We start from the raw sequence: 13,329 nt of genomic DNA on the forward strand, positions 1-13,329 counted from the left end.
CATGCATTTTATTTTATAACATGTTATAAAATAAAATGCATGATAGCATACAAAAGTTTTTTCAACTAGTTCTGGGACCTCTAGGCATGCTTAAGAACATACTAAAAATGTAGGAATGTATATGTCTTATAAAGCCATAATTTTCAAGATGCATCCAAGATAGCTGACTGGAGCTTAAATAGCGTTATGATACTGTTCAAATATAGAAAGGTGGTATTGGTTATCTAATCCAAGGTTTTAGGGTTCAAGGAATGTGGCTGAATCAGTGAAATTACCATCAGTTATTGCGACCGTAGGTCGCAGTTAACTATGAAAACCGGCACATCTTGTCCGTATCTCTGTCACACCTGACACTGTGTTTCCCCTTACACATCACTGTGTGTCACAGGTCTATGGGTTTGTCGCTCTGACATCATGCTCTGACATCACTGTGATGTCAGGGGAACCACTAACAGAATCTTTTTTATGCCCATACATGGAGATCCCTAATATCATCAATATTAACTCTTTTACAGCCGTATGGAGATGCCCATATTAAAACCGTAATATACCGGACATCATCTGTACTCAAATTAGCCGACCGAAATTTTCCGTACTAGGTCATTAACTCTTTGCCGTCCGAAATAGAATGGTTGTTGGTAGATTAGCCGTGAAATTTCTATTATTATATTATTATGATCTGAACCGCATTCATTTTACCAGACATCCAGCGCTATATCACGTGGTCTTCATCCCCCATTACCATACCGCGATCCCCCGTTGTATACTCACCCCAGTTCCCAGTGAAAAACTCAATCTGCATTGGCTTAGAGTGGGAGATTCGGCTGACGCATATCATGTCCCTGTGCGTTTCGCGTGCGCGATCCGTTCACGTAAATGTCCCCTCAAATAATCCACGTGTGACTCAAGAGTAGAACTGAAAAGTTTCGCTAGCATAGCCCCCAGCACGGCTGCAGTAGAAGCACTCGTGTACAGACAGTAACCGAATGGGGGAAGGTGCCTTGGAGAAGGAAAGGGCCATGACATCACTTCTGCTTCATGTCAGACCAGCCATGAGCTATCGATGCACGAGTGGTGACTAGGGAAGGTTAGACGATCGCCGATTTTCGGATGAAAATCATTTATTTCGGTAAATACGGGAAAGTACGGGAAAAGACGTGCGGCTGAGACCCCCCCCCCCCTAGGAAGTCCGATATAGTACGGTTTTAATATTAAGGGGCTCCCCGTGGCTTGGAAAGTGTTAAAAATGAAATAAGTGATAATGATCAAAAAAAAAAGAAAAAAAAAACAATCGCTAGCCCTTCTCTGTCTCACCACCGATCTAACCAATAGCATGATTCTTCTCTGCGCATGAACCGGAAGTGCTTTTGATCGCTTCCGGGGCAGATTAGCCTTCTAGCCATTGATTTACAGTGTGGACGTTAGCGCTAACATAGCCGTTGTCCTAGTGGCTAGGCTAATGAAAATTCTTCTGTGGATTCTTATTATGGAGATGATCACATGCGCCCACATGGATGCACACGGATCGTGCACGCGAAACGCTGGGTGGCAAGACGACTCGGCCAAAATCCCCACTATATGCCAATGGAGATCCAGATATTTATGGTGAGATTACGACCGGGGGAACGAAAAAAAAAGAAAAAACAACAGCGCCGTCCAAGAAGGAGGGAGGGCGGGCTGGTGTTTATAAACATAATATTATGTCTCAGATCATAATAATCCACAGACAAGCCATTCTGGCCAGGCTGGGGAAGTGTTAAGCCCATATCTAACAGGACTCCATATGGGAATGCACATGTATGGAGGCCACATCGGCCACATACCACACCAACAGAATCTCTCTAGGTCGTCCTCAGACGAGCCTTCCATCGTCGCTTCCAGTCATCCCGGTTCTCCATACATCTGGCCAGCTCGTTGGTGCTTTGTGCTCCTACGTCTTTCTTGAGTACATCCACGTATGTTATTGTGGGACGTCCTCGTGACCGGTGCCCATGTGTTGGTTCCCACAGCACCAGTTTGCTGGCAGGAAGCTCCTGATGTCTTTGGCAGTGTCCTGCTAGTCTCATTCTTCTGGCAGCAATTTTCTCGCTAACCCTTGGTATTCCCTCATACAGGCTCTTGTTGGTAACATGTGCACTCTTGCTGATGTTAAGTACTGCACGCAACATTCTGGTGTAGCACCCATCTAGAGACTTCTGCAGGGTTGGCTTCAGGGTCCAGCATTCACTGCCATAGAGGAGAACAGACTCTACCGTTGCAAAGAAGAAGCTGAGTTTGATTTGTCGGGGGAGGTTGGAGTTCCATACACTGTTCATGCCGTTCAAGGCCCTCCATGCAAGTGCCTTCCTCACTTGAAGATCTTTCTCTGTTGAGTTGACCCATGCGCCAAGGTACTTGAAGTCCTTGACTTCCTTCAACAACCTTGGTTGTAAATTGAATCCATATATGGCCAAGACAGCCCATATCTGTGTGGCTGGTTCTACAGACAGGGATCTCCATGTATGGGCATAAAAGGGATTGTATGTATGATGTCAGAGACGTCATAGGACTTTCACATAACGAATAACTGAGTAAGCATGTTTGGGCTCTCACAGCATATCTCCATATACAGTACATGGATCTCCATATATGGGTACCAGGGTCCATATATGGGTAACTGGTCCGATATACCTCACTGGTTAGATGGCCAAGATATGGCGCGACCTCGCTGGTTGCATGTCGCCCTGTGGTGTCTTACTAGTTATTTATTGTAAAATCCATTGTATTGCGATGATCCATTGTACTGAATTATGTAAAAACAACCAATTGTATTGCAGTTGTCCAAGCAGGCAGCAGCTATGGTCACTGGTTGGCAAGAATATTCACCTCACGATTGACATGACACAATTGTTGACACGTTGCAGGTATGCTGGAATCAGCCAGAACAGCTCTATAATGTAATTGTGCAACCTGGTGGGATGCATGTTATACAGTCATTCCTCAGATGCGTTGCAATACTGTTGCAAAGTTCAGCACTTAGTTAGGTAAAGTTAGCCAAAAGTTAAACCAATCTGGGAACTAAATCAAAATCAATATCTTTCTTCACAAATGTGTTCATAAAGGTGTCAACTATCACCTCTGAACTTTCTCAATCACAACTCCCTTGGGGAACTTTGTGGGAACCAATAAAAGTTGGGGGTATCGGGATACCTGGGCCTGGGATTAAAGGGGATAAAATGTAAAAAATGCCAATATGAGCATATGGGGTGGGTAATTAGGGTATTTTGGGGCTGCTGAATCCATTCCAACCATTAGTTTTCAGTTTAAATGACTCCTTGGCCATAAAATAGGCCTAATTGGCTAAGGCTTAGCCAATCATGTCATTCGAGTTCACCTGTGTCCTGTTAGTCCCTATGCTTTAAACCCTTTTGAGTGTTCCTTGTCAGATTGTATCATGTTATCATGTGTGTCATGATGTGCGCTTACCAACCTGATCTTGAATAGTTTTCATGAATTCAAACCCTACTCCAACCATTTTTTTTATTGACAATATTATGTCTTGTGGACACAAAAAGGTAGTTTGTTGTGGCCTATTTTATGGCCAAGGAGTCATTTTTACTGATAACTAATGGTTGGAATGGATTCAGCAGCCCCAAAATACCCTAATTACACACCTCATACGCTCATATTGGCCATTTTTTATTTTCCCCCCTTTAATCCCAGGCCCACGGGATACCCCAACTTTGATTGGCTCCCACAAGGTTCCCCAAGGGAGTTGTGATTGAGAAAGTTCAGAGGTGATAGTTGACACCTTTATGATCACATTTGTGAAGAAAGATATTGATTTTGATTTAGTTCCCAGATTGGTTTAACTTTCGGCTAACTTTACCTAACTAACTGGAAATACATGTGTTTGCATATGGAGGGCTGACAGGCAAGTTCAGTGGTAATAGTCTTTAGTGTATCAGCTGCACTCTGAAGTGGTTTCTACCACCTGGACATTTGAACAGATACAGCAGCAGTCTACCTGTGCATCCGACTGGCTGATTTTGGGTAGACAACTCAATTCTTCCTATACTTCACATCCACCAGTTTGAATGTGCAGGGAGAGACCTTGACAATAAGTTGTCACCTTTTCTCTCATGACACACATGATGAAGTACTTCTTCAGTGCTGGCCATGTGCAGTATGCTTGATATCTCACCCAGTACCTGCTGAGATGCATGTATTCCATGCCAGAGGCTAAGGTAGACTTTGTTATCAGCACCATGATGGATTCTGGATCACGGTCTCTGCTCACCAGTCTGGGGAGCAGACTGCCGTAAAGAGCAGGAATTATGCTGTCATGATGCATGTGGGTGGAGTTGACTGACGCCTTCCCCAAAATGTGCAGAAACAGTAGTAGGGAGTCTAAGCACTGGTGTGACTTGGTTGTAAAAAGATTGGGGTGTATCCACACACACAGAAAGATCACTGCCCTCATCCCTTCAATCCCATTATTGGCTAAATGTCCCCAAAATGTTGTGAATGTTGTGAATAGTAATGTCCTTTACACACATACTATGTCATCCTGAAGAGCAAGAACATTTAGCAGAGGATGTTGAGCATGGTGTACACCTTCAGAGCTGATGATAGATTAAAGCAATAAGCCACAAGAGGCGAGTGGTTACCGGGGTATTATACACCGGCTGAGAGGCGATGGGAAACACGAGGCGCCAGCCGAATGTTTCAAATCGCACTGTGGTGAAGAGTTGAGCCGGAAGGCAAAGCTCTCTGTCTACCGAGCAATCTTCGTTCCTACTCTCACCTATGGTCATGAAGTGTGGGTCATGACCGAAAGTATAAGGTCGCTGGTGCAAGCGGCCGAAATGGGTTTCCTCAGACGAGTGGCTGGTATCTCCATTAGACATAGGGTGAGAAGTTCAGTCACCCGAGAGAGACTTGGAGTAGAACCGCTGCTCCTACACTTGGAAATGAGTCAGCTTAGGTGGTTCGGGCATCTAGTACGGATGCCCCCCGAGCGCCTTCCTAGGAAGGTCCTCGTTGCGCGTCCCACTGGGAGGAGACCCCGTGGCAGACCAAAGACCAGATGGAGGGATTATATCTCCAGACTGGCTTGGGAACGCCTCGGTATACTCCCTGAGGGAGTGGAGGAAGTTGCTCGGGATAAGGAAATCTGGAGGTCTCAGTTGGAACTGTTACCCGATTCCGGATAATCGGTTGAAGATGGATGGATGGATGGATGGATAGCTTACAGAAAGCTACCACAGATGCAAGGCTATCAAATTTTTCCTATCACTAGAGGTGTATACCTACCCAAAAATCACTATGAGAATTAATCCCCCCAAATTATACTGATGACCCCATATGGTCCTAGCTCAGCGTCTATCTCTGTTTTATTGACAACAATGTTATAAAATGAAGTTATATGCTTGTGTTTGGTAAACAAATGAACAAACTGTCAGTTATGCAGATTATCTTTTATAAAAAATAAATCAGCAGATTAATATAAACGTTATTGTCATAAAGTCATTGTTTGTTACCTGAACAGATCACCTTCAGTCTGGATATGGAATAATCAGACTCCATTGTTCCACACTTTCTCAGTGAAAACTCAGAACCAACACAGGAAGATGGAATCCTCCATACAGGTTGACGTGTAGAAACATAATTGCTTCCTGTAGAAACAGCAGAGCCACAGTCCAGCAGTCTACACACTGCAGATGACGACTGCAGGTTCCAGACAGAACTATAACCATCCACTGGTCTCCAGTCTCCCTGGTGTTTCATCTCCAGTCTACCAGCACACTTACTGGCTCCTCCAGACAACCTGACATCTGCAGATCAAGATAGTAAACAGACAAAAACAAACAAACAAATAAAGTCCTATTAAATCATTATAACATTATAATCCACATTTATATTGTTTATATTTAATCATTTTATCTCAGACTAGAAAGGTCAATGTTATCTTATAAATCTTTATGAAAACATTATGTTAAGGCAATTTTATTCATGTTATCTCTTTATTACCTTTTGATAGGCTACTTTTCCTCATTTATCTTTATAAACAATCCTATGTTCCCATAATGTTCCTCTAACTAATGTCTTTTGTAAAGCACTGTAACCTTGCTTTTAAAAACACTGTCCCTTTAAAGTTTATTTGTATTATTACCTGAGCAGCTGAGTCCAACAGTCTTGTCAGGTGAGCAGGTGTTTCTAGTTGAGTCTGAGGTTCTACAGTCCAGGAGAATAGACTCACTGCCTACACACTGGAACTCTTTGGTCCACATTGAAGCATTCACTTCTCCATAGAGTGCCCCCTGGAGGACTGAAGGAGCACCACAGCCAAGCTGCCTACAGACCACCTGTGCATCCTGCTGGTCAAAGTCACCTTCACACACTGAGAGCCACGACTGATCAGACTTCACCTCCACTCTGCCTGAACACTCACTAGTCCCATTCACCAACCTCACTGACTCTGGAGAGAGAGAGAGAGAGAGAGAGAGAGAGAGAGAGAGAGTATAATGTATAATGTACTGCATATAGTTCTATTTCATTCATGTTTTTAATGCAAAATAGACAAGCATGAATACAGATTTGTGTTGTTTGATTTGTGTCGGTGCCTGAACATCTGTGCTTGCGAGATCCTGCACGTTATTTTTCACAATGATTCACATTGGTGCTACGTGAGCGTGCGTGCGGAGGAGGGAGGAGAAGATGAGTTTCAGTTTAGCAGAACAACTAAAAAACAGGCTGGTAGGCAGGAATTGTCAGGAAACATGACGCTCCGTGCCTGTATGTACTTGTAGATCGGCTCGCATTTGCGCGCAGCTTCTCTTAGGGGAGACTTCTGCCTCACGAGGCAAACCACCTTTTAACGTTACATGGATTTTTTTATTCAAAGCTTAATTTGTTATAGTTGAATATTCTTTTATTTGAACTATTCGAATGAATATATACAGTATACATACTGTATATTTTATACATTATTTTTTTTTTTTTAAAGATGGACGGACAAAATAAGTCACACTGAAGTGATTGTTATGTGTTACCTGAACAGATCACCTCTAGTTCCAGAGGATTCTGTGCCGAAACATGTTGTCCAGGATGGCTTATATCAAATGGAGTATCTCTTACACACTCCCTCAGGGAAGATCCAGACACAACACAGGAAGATGGAATCGTCCATAAACGTTGAAGTACAAAAACAGGACTCCTGCCCATTGAAACAGCAGAGCCACAGCCCAGCTGTCTACACACTACAGATGATGTAGTCATGTTCCAGTCAGACGGACCATTCACTGGTCTCCACTCTCCCTGGTGTTTCACCTCCAGTCTACCGGTACAGTTACTGGTTCCTCCCACCAACCTGATATGATCAGGCTCTACAAGAGAGTAAGTAGTAAAACATAATATTACTTTTATTAGGCCAGGCCAAGAGGCAAGTTGGCAGAGATTATGTTACCACCTCTGTTCATGTTGTGTGTGTGTGTGTGCGTGTGTGTGTGCGTGCGTGCGTGCGTGCGTGCGTGCGTGCGCATGCGTCTGTCTGTCTGTCTGTCTGTGCACAGCTAGTCTGAGCCTTACCTGATTGCAGGCCGCGGCACGGGGCGGAGTGACCGCGGCAAGGGGCGGAGTGAACGCGGCGGTTATCGTGGGCTTCGGTGACGTGTGCAGTGGGGCGACGGTGAGATTCGAACTAGTGATCTCTGGCACTCAAGTCGGCGACGCTATCCATTCAGCCATCAATGCTGATGTTTATCGTGGGCTTGCCCAGGCCTTACGGCCTGGGCATAAATATAACGATTGCATTCACCACGGCTTCGTAACTCGCGCGGCGCTCCGCCGGCCGCGCGGCCCTGGCCCGCTCTTCGCGGCCACTCGCGCCTGCGGCGCTCGGGGGCGAAGAGCAGGACCAAGGTCCGCTGGCCTTCGCGCCGCTTGCAATGTCGTGGACAATAATCAAACGCCTCCGCCCACCGCCGTGTTCACTCCCCTTGCCGTATTCACTCCCCTTGCCGCGTTCACTCCGCCCCGTGCTCCGGTCTGCAATCAGGTATACTAGGCTAGTCTTGGGAACCTCTACAGCGATTATTGTGATAATCTGCATGCACACTCCCAGTAGCCCTAGGGATTACCTCCACCCCCAAACAAACCTCCAATGTTGTCCAAAAGCCAAACACAGAGATTCATTTAATGTATGGAAAGATTACCCGAGCAGGTGAGTCCAACAGTCTTGTCAGGTGAGCAGGTGTTTCTTGTTGAGTCTGAGGTTCTACAGTCCAGGAGAACAGACTCACTGCCTTCACACTGGAACTCTTTGGTCCACATTGAAGCATTCACTTCTCCATAGAGCGCCCCCTGGAGGACTGAAGGAGGCCCACAGCCAAGTTGCCTACAGACCACCTCTGCATCCTGCTGGTCAAAGTCACCTTCACACACTGATACCCACGACTGATCAGACTTCACCTCCACTCTGCCTGAACACAAACTAGTCCCATTCACCAACCTCACTGACTCTGGAGAGAGAGAGAGAGAGAGAGAGAGAGAGAGAGAGAGAGAGAGAGAGAGAGAGAGAGAGAGAGAGAGACAACCATGTAGCTATTATGGATTCATATGGAAATTTCCTTTACAGAACTCATTTCCTCCCTGCTCATTTTAACTGCAGACCTCTCAAAATAAACTAATATGACTACTACTAGTTCTCTCACATACCGCAGTATGTGAGGCTGCAGAGCTGTCGGTCTGATGTGCTGGTGAGCAATACGGGTGTGCTCTCACCCTTCCTGTTCACTCTCTGATTTACGCTTCAACTCCAAGACCTGTCATCTCAAAAAGTTCTCAGATGACACTGTGGTGGTCAGTCAGATCTCTGGTGACAACACAGCTGTGCATGATGATGTGGTGAGGGACGTGGAGTAGTGTTACTTTTATGAGCCATATTTTTTTTTGTCAGTCTTAGTCCTAAGACTATCGTCCTTTTTAGTTTTTATCACATTTAGTCAACCTCATCCAGTTTTTATTTAATCAAGTTTTAGACGACTAAAAGTCGAGCATTTTTAGTCTTTATCTTAGTCCAAGACAACGTCGTTTTAGTTAATCTAGTTTAGTCGTCAAAAACTGTTGACATTTTAGTCTAGTTTTAGTCAGGACATTTATTTTACCCCTTCACATTTTTTGACAGCAAATAATATAGAACATATCCAATTAATCTAAAATTATTGCACATAGCATTGTTGTTCATCCTTTTGATAAAAAAAAAGTCTAATGGTCTAATATAAGTCTGTATACAAATGGAACCAACTGAACCCTATGGACCCTAACGGGTCCATTTGGTTCCATTCGAACACCAAAATATATGTTAATACTGCTGTACAGTAAATTGCCATTGATTTATTGTTCACACTGTCGGCTGTTTGTAAGCTTCAAGGCTCACAAGTTTCACAAGACACCACTGCCAATCTACACGCCCACAAAGTGTCGAGGATGCAATGCGCTGTGGGCTTGTAGATCAATGGTGTTGCTTCCCTGTGTTCAGTGTGTTGTACACCGAAGCATTAGGCAGGAATGCATTGCAAGGAAAAAGGCTGAGAGAGCCTCAAGCGATACACAGCATTTAAAGGAATTCTAGGCAGTAAAAAGCCTGAAAATTAAAACTATATATACATATATATTTAGACATTTTTTCCCCTCTATCAGACACTATAAAATCATGGTGAGGTGTGAAACAAAATATTCAGCCAGCAATTCCCTTTTTCTCCACTATTTTTGACTTACATCCAGGTTTCCGGGTCGTTTCTGAGCCCAAGCCTAGCAGCCAATAGTCTTACATTTTGTGGAGGGGGGTGGGGAGAGGCAGAGTCACTCAGGAAGCGGCGCGTTCTTGTTGCTATGCTAATGCTACAGCTCCAGTCCCTATGTCCAGTCCAGTGCTGCTGAACGCAGCTAGCATAGCCAATTGCAGCCTGCAGCTCTGGTGCCTCTGCCACCAACTTCAAAGTTCTAACGTGTATATAGTCACGACACGATACACTTCATCTTCCCGGACAGGCTCTCTCTTCCCGGTGTAAAATGATACGACAACGGTGCGGCTGAACTTCGTGGTTGTTCTGGACTCACCGCCACCCAGCCACAGCACACCCAGACGAACGGCTGGCTGCCGGGTTGGTTGCGTTGAAGGAGCAGCTGGTGGGTGCAGACCGGAGCAATGCTGGTTGAATTAGGAATGGATTTTATGGATCTTTTGGACAAGTACGTTTCTCTCTAGTCTACTGAAATGTTTTTCTTCACACAATAAAAATGTAGCACGCTCAATCTAAACCAACAAGTAGGCTGAGCTCGTATTATTGTACAGCCTCAAATTGTCTTGTTCTCCATTGTAAAAGATGGTAACGCTTGCATTATACTGTGACTACATTACAACTATTGAGTCATAGCCTAGCTGGGTTTGGGATTGAATAATTATAACATAACCATGGTTATGGGGATGTTTCACTGGACAAATAAAATACTGTGAAATGAAACATCCCCATAGCCATAATTTAGTTTGTGAAGTGCTCATTATAAAAAACATCGCCACATCCATTAATTTCTTCTAAATGTTCAGCAAACAAGTCACATTGCATTTTATGTACATTATCATAACAACGTTGCCAGACCTATTAATGTTATTATTTATTCACCTCTCCTTGTGACATTCTGCTAAAATACTGAAAACAGGGGTAATGTTACTGCAATGTTACTTGTCTGGTAGTATTCTGCTTGAGTGCAACATTAGAGTTGTTTTCAATCACATGCATCCATGCCTGCATCACCCATTTGATAACATTTAGGAAATAATTGTTGAGTGACTGACTGTACCAGCATTGTTTGATATTGTGTATTTTTCTTGTAGGTCATGCTTCCTCAGAGGGACACACCACACAACAAATGCCATTCCCATGGGTTGATACAAATGTGGTTGAGTAAAATGCCACTCTAGACAAACATTATACCAGCATTTTTATGGCATCATAAGTATACAGTAGCATCATTTATTTCATAACTTCAGATACAGTGAATTGTCTAATACAAACCTGATAACATCTTACTGAAAAAGTCTATTGGAGACCTGTCTGTATATATTGTATTTATAATGCTCTAATCTAACAAGGTGTTTTATTAGGCTGTGTCCTCATTTATTTTGCTCTTATCACCAACACCTGAAATGTACATGTATACCCAAGGTTATGTAAATAAAAGTTTTAAAATCATGGATTGATTCCTTCATTGACCGGGTCATCACAAGGTTTAGGTAGCTACCATGAATTTGAAAGGAATGTGTAAATCAATGTTTTTTATTTTATTTTTTTATTAGCACACATATATATATATATATATATATATATATATACTGCTATGATATTTGCAATTGTACAAAGGGTGTCAAGTGCTCTTCCTCTCGCTTGACATGGTCGTGGAGGTTCTTGTCGCTGTAGCCTACATCTGGAGGGAGGTCTGCTCTGCTGTCCACCCACCACTGGTCCTTCGCCTCTTCTTCTGCTTCTGACAAGACTGGATTGAATTCTCTCCTCTCCTGATAAAACATACACAAGTAAAGTTTGCCATGTACAAGGGGTCAATGTCTGTACATGGACAAATGTGTCTGTGGAAAATCATATTTTCATCATAATACCCAATTACCGAATGTCAAATCACTCCAGGCTGTTTATCCAGAATAAATATGATACTATGATTAGGCATTAGTGGTTCTCAAACGTTTTATTTGCAAGGACCTCCATAACTCAGTGTACAAATGGACCCAGTCATTTGGTTCAATTTGTACACTGATTAACATAAGTCTTATGGTCATGCAGGGCTTTGTGTGTTTCTGGTAATGTTATTGTCAACATATTCTCACCTTTAAAGCGTCATGCAACCGACGCGTTGTCAAGTACTGTACTGCGTCGGACGATGGGACGCTTTGGGATTGCCTACTGTGTCAAGGGTTGGACGAAACCAGAGACCCGGGTTCGATTCCCCGTGAGTGGAAAATATTCCAGTAAACGCATGTCGGCGCATGCGTACTAAGACTCTCCGTACCCGTCCTAAGACTCTCCGTTCTCGTCCGACCGTAGACGCCGTAAACGTTCCAAAGCGCCGCACGCGTGAAGCAGAAAGCGAGTTGGGAACGCGTCAGGAGGGTGACACAGAGGGGGTGAGAATGGGCTGTTATTGTCAATTTAATTTTGTTTGTCAGTGGTGATGGACATTTTTACTTGTTGTTTCTCACTCGACAGTATTTGAATTAGCCCACACAAGGCAGTATATGTGCACATGATTTACTATGACACATGAATCCAACTAGTACTAGTCTGGTTGTCAAATGTTTTATTTGCAAAGACCACCATAACTCAGAGTGTAGTATTACCGGTCCATTCGGCCACCAATATGTTACTACCAGATGATAGATAGATATCACAGTCCGCGGTTTAGGGGTGAGCCGTCCAAGCTGGTTGGCGACATGACTTTGGAGCATTTGGCGAGGCATCCTAACCCATTTGGCGACATGTCCATGTATGTCGTATGTCTATGTAGCCGATGCGAATTGTACGTTAGGACAGATATTATGACTAGCCCTTGCTCTGGTCCATAGCGTTAGTGGAGTTCTCGAACTCCACTAACGCTATGGACCAGAGCTAGACTAGCCCATGATGCTAGTCACTGCTGTGCTTTGGCTAGCCATGAAACATGACGGAGTGAGGTTCTATATGGGGCTAGACCGTCTAGACGGCCGTCAAACCCACAATGTTTAGTATCTACATACCTTTTCACCCTTGTCCAGCAATGTCCAAGTAAATGTTATGTCCTCCTCTTTCTTCTTTTTTTTCCGGTTGATGGTGAATATACGGAGTTAGATGCTGATTGAACTGAAGTCGATATGGTGTGTGCGTGTGCACGTGCATGACTGCGTGTGCAGTGCTCGCGCGCATTTGCAGTTTAGGACAACAACAGCACACACGTGTATGGGAGGTGGGGTGCTTCAGTGTGAAGATGAGAGGGGGAGGAGTGGGAGGGGTGGTGCCAAGTTTGAATTTCAACAAACATTTAAATTTAGGCTTCTTCCTGCATAGAATTCCTTTAAGATTAAAGCAACGTCAAATGTAAACTGTGTGAACAACCCGCCGCGATCGTCCATTAGTTCACCGCGGGGGCGTGTTGTTGTGTTGAACGTGCACGTGAAACTACAGTGCTATGCTACTAGCCTAGGTAGTAGCCTGCTACGCTACGTTCCGTGGATTGGCCCAGTCACATCGCCTCTCAGTCCGGCCAGGCAGGCTCGAGGCACGGAAACCAGTGAAAAACACT

The sequence above is a fragment of the Nannobrachium achirus genome (assembly GCF_963921795.1).
Source record: "Nannobrachium achirus genome assembly, chromosome: 6".
Lineage (NCBI taxonomy): Eukaryota > Metazoa > Chordata > Actinopteri > Myctophiformes > Myctophidae > Nannobrachium > Nannobrachium achirus.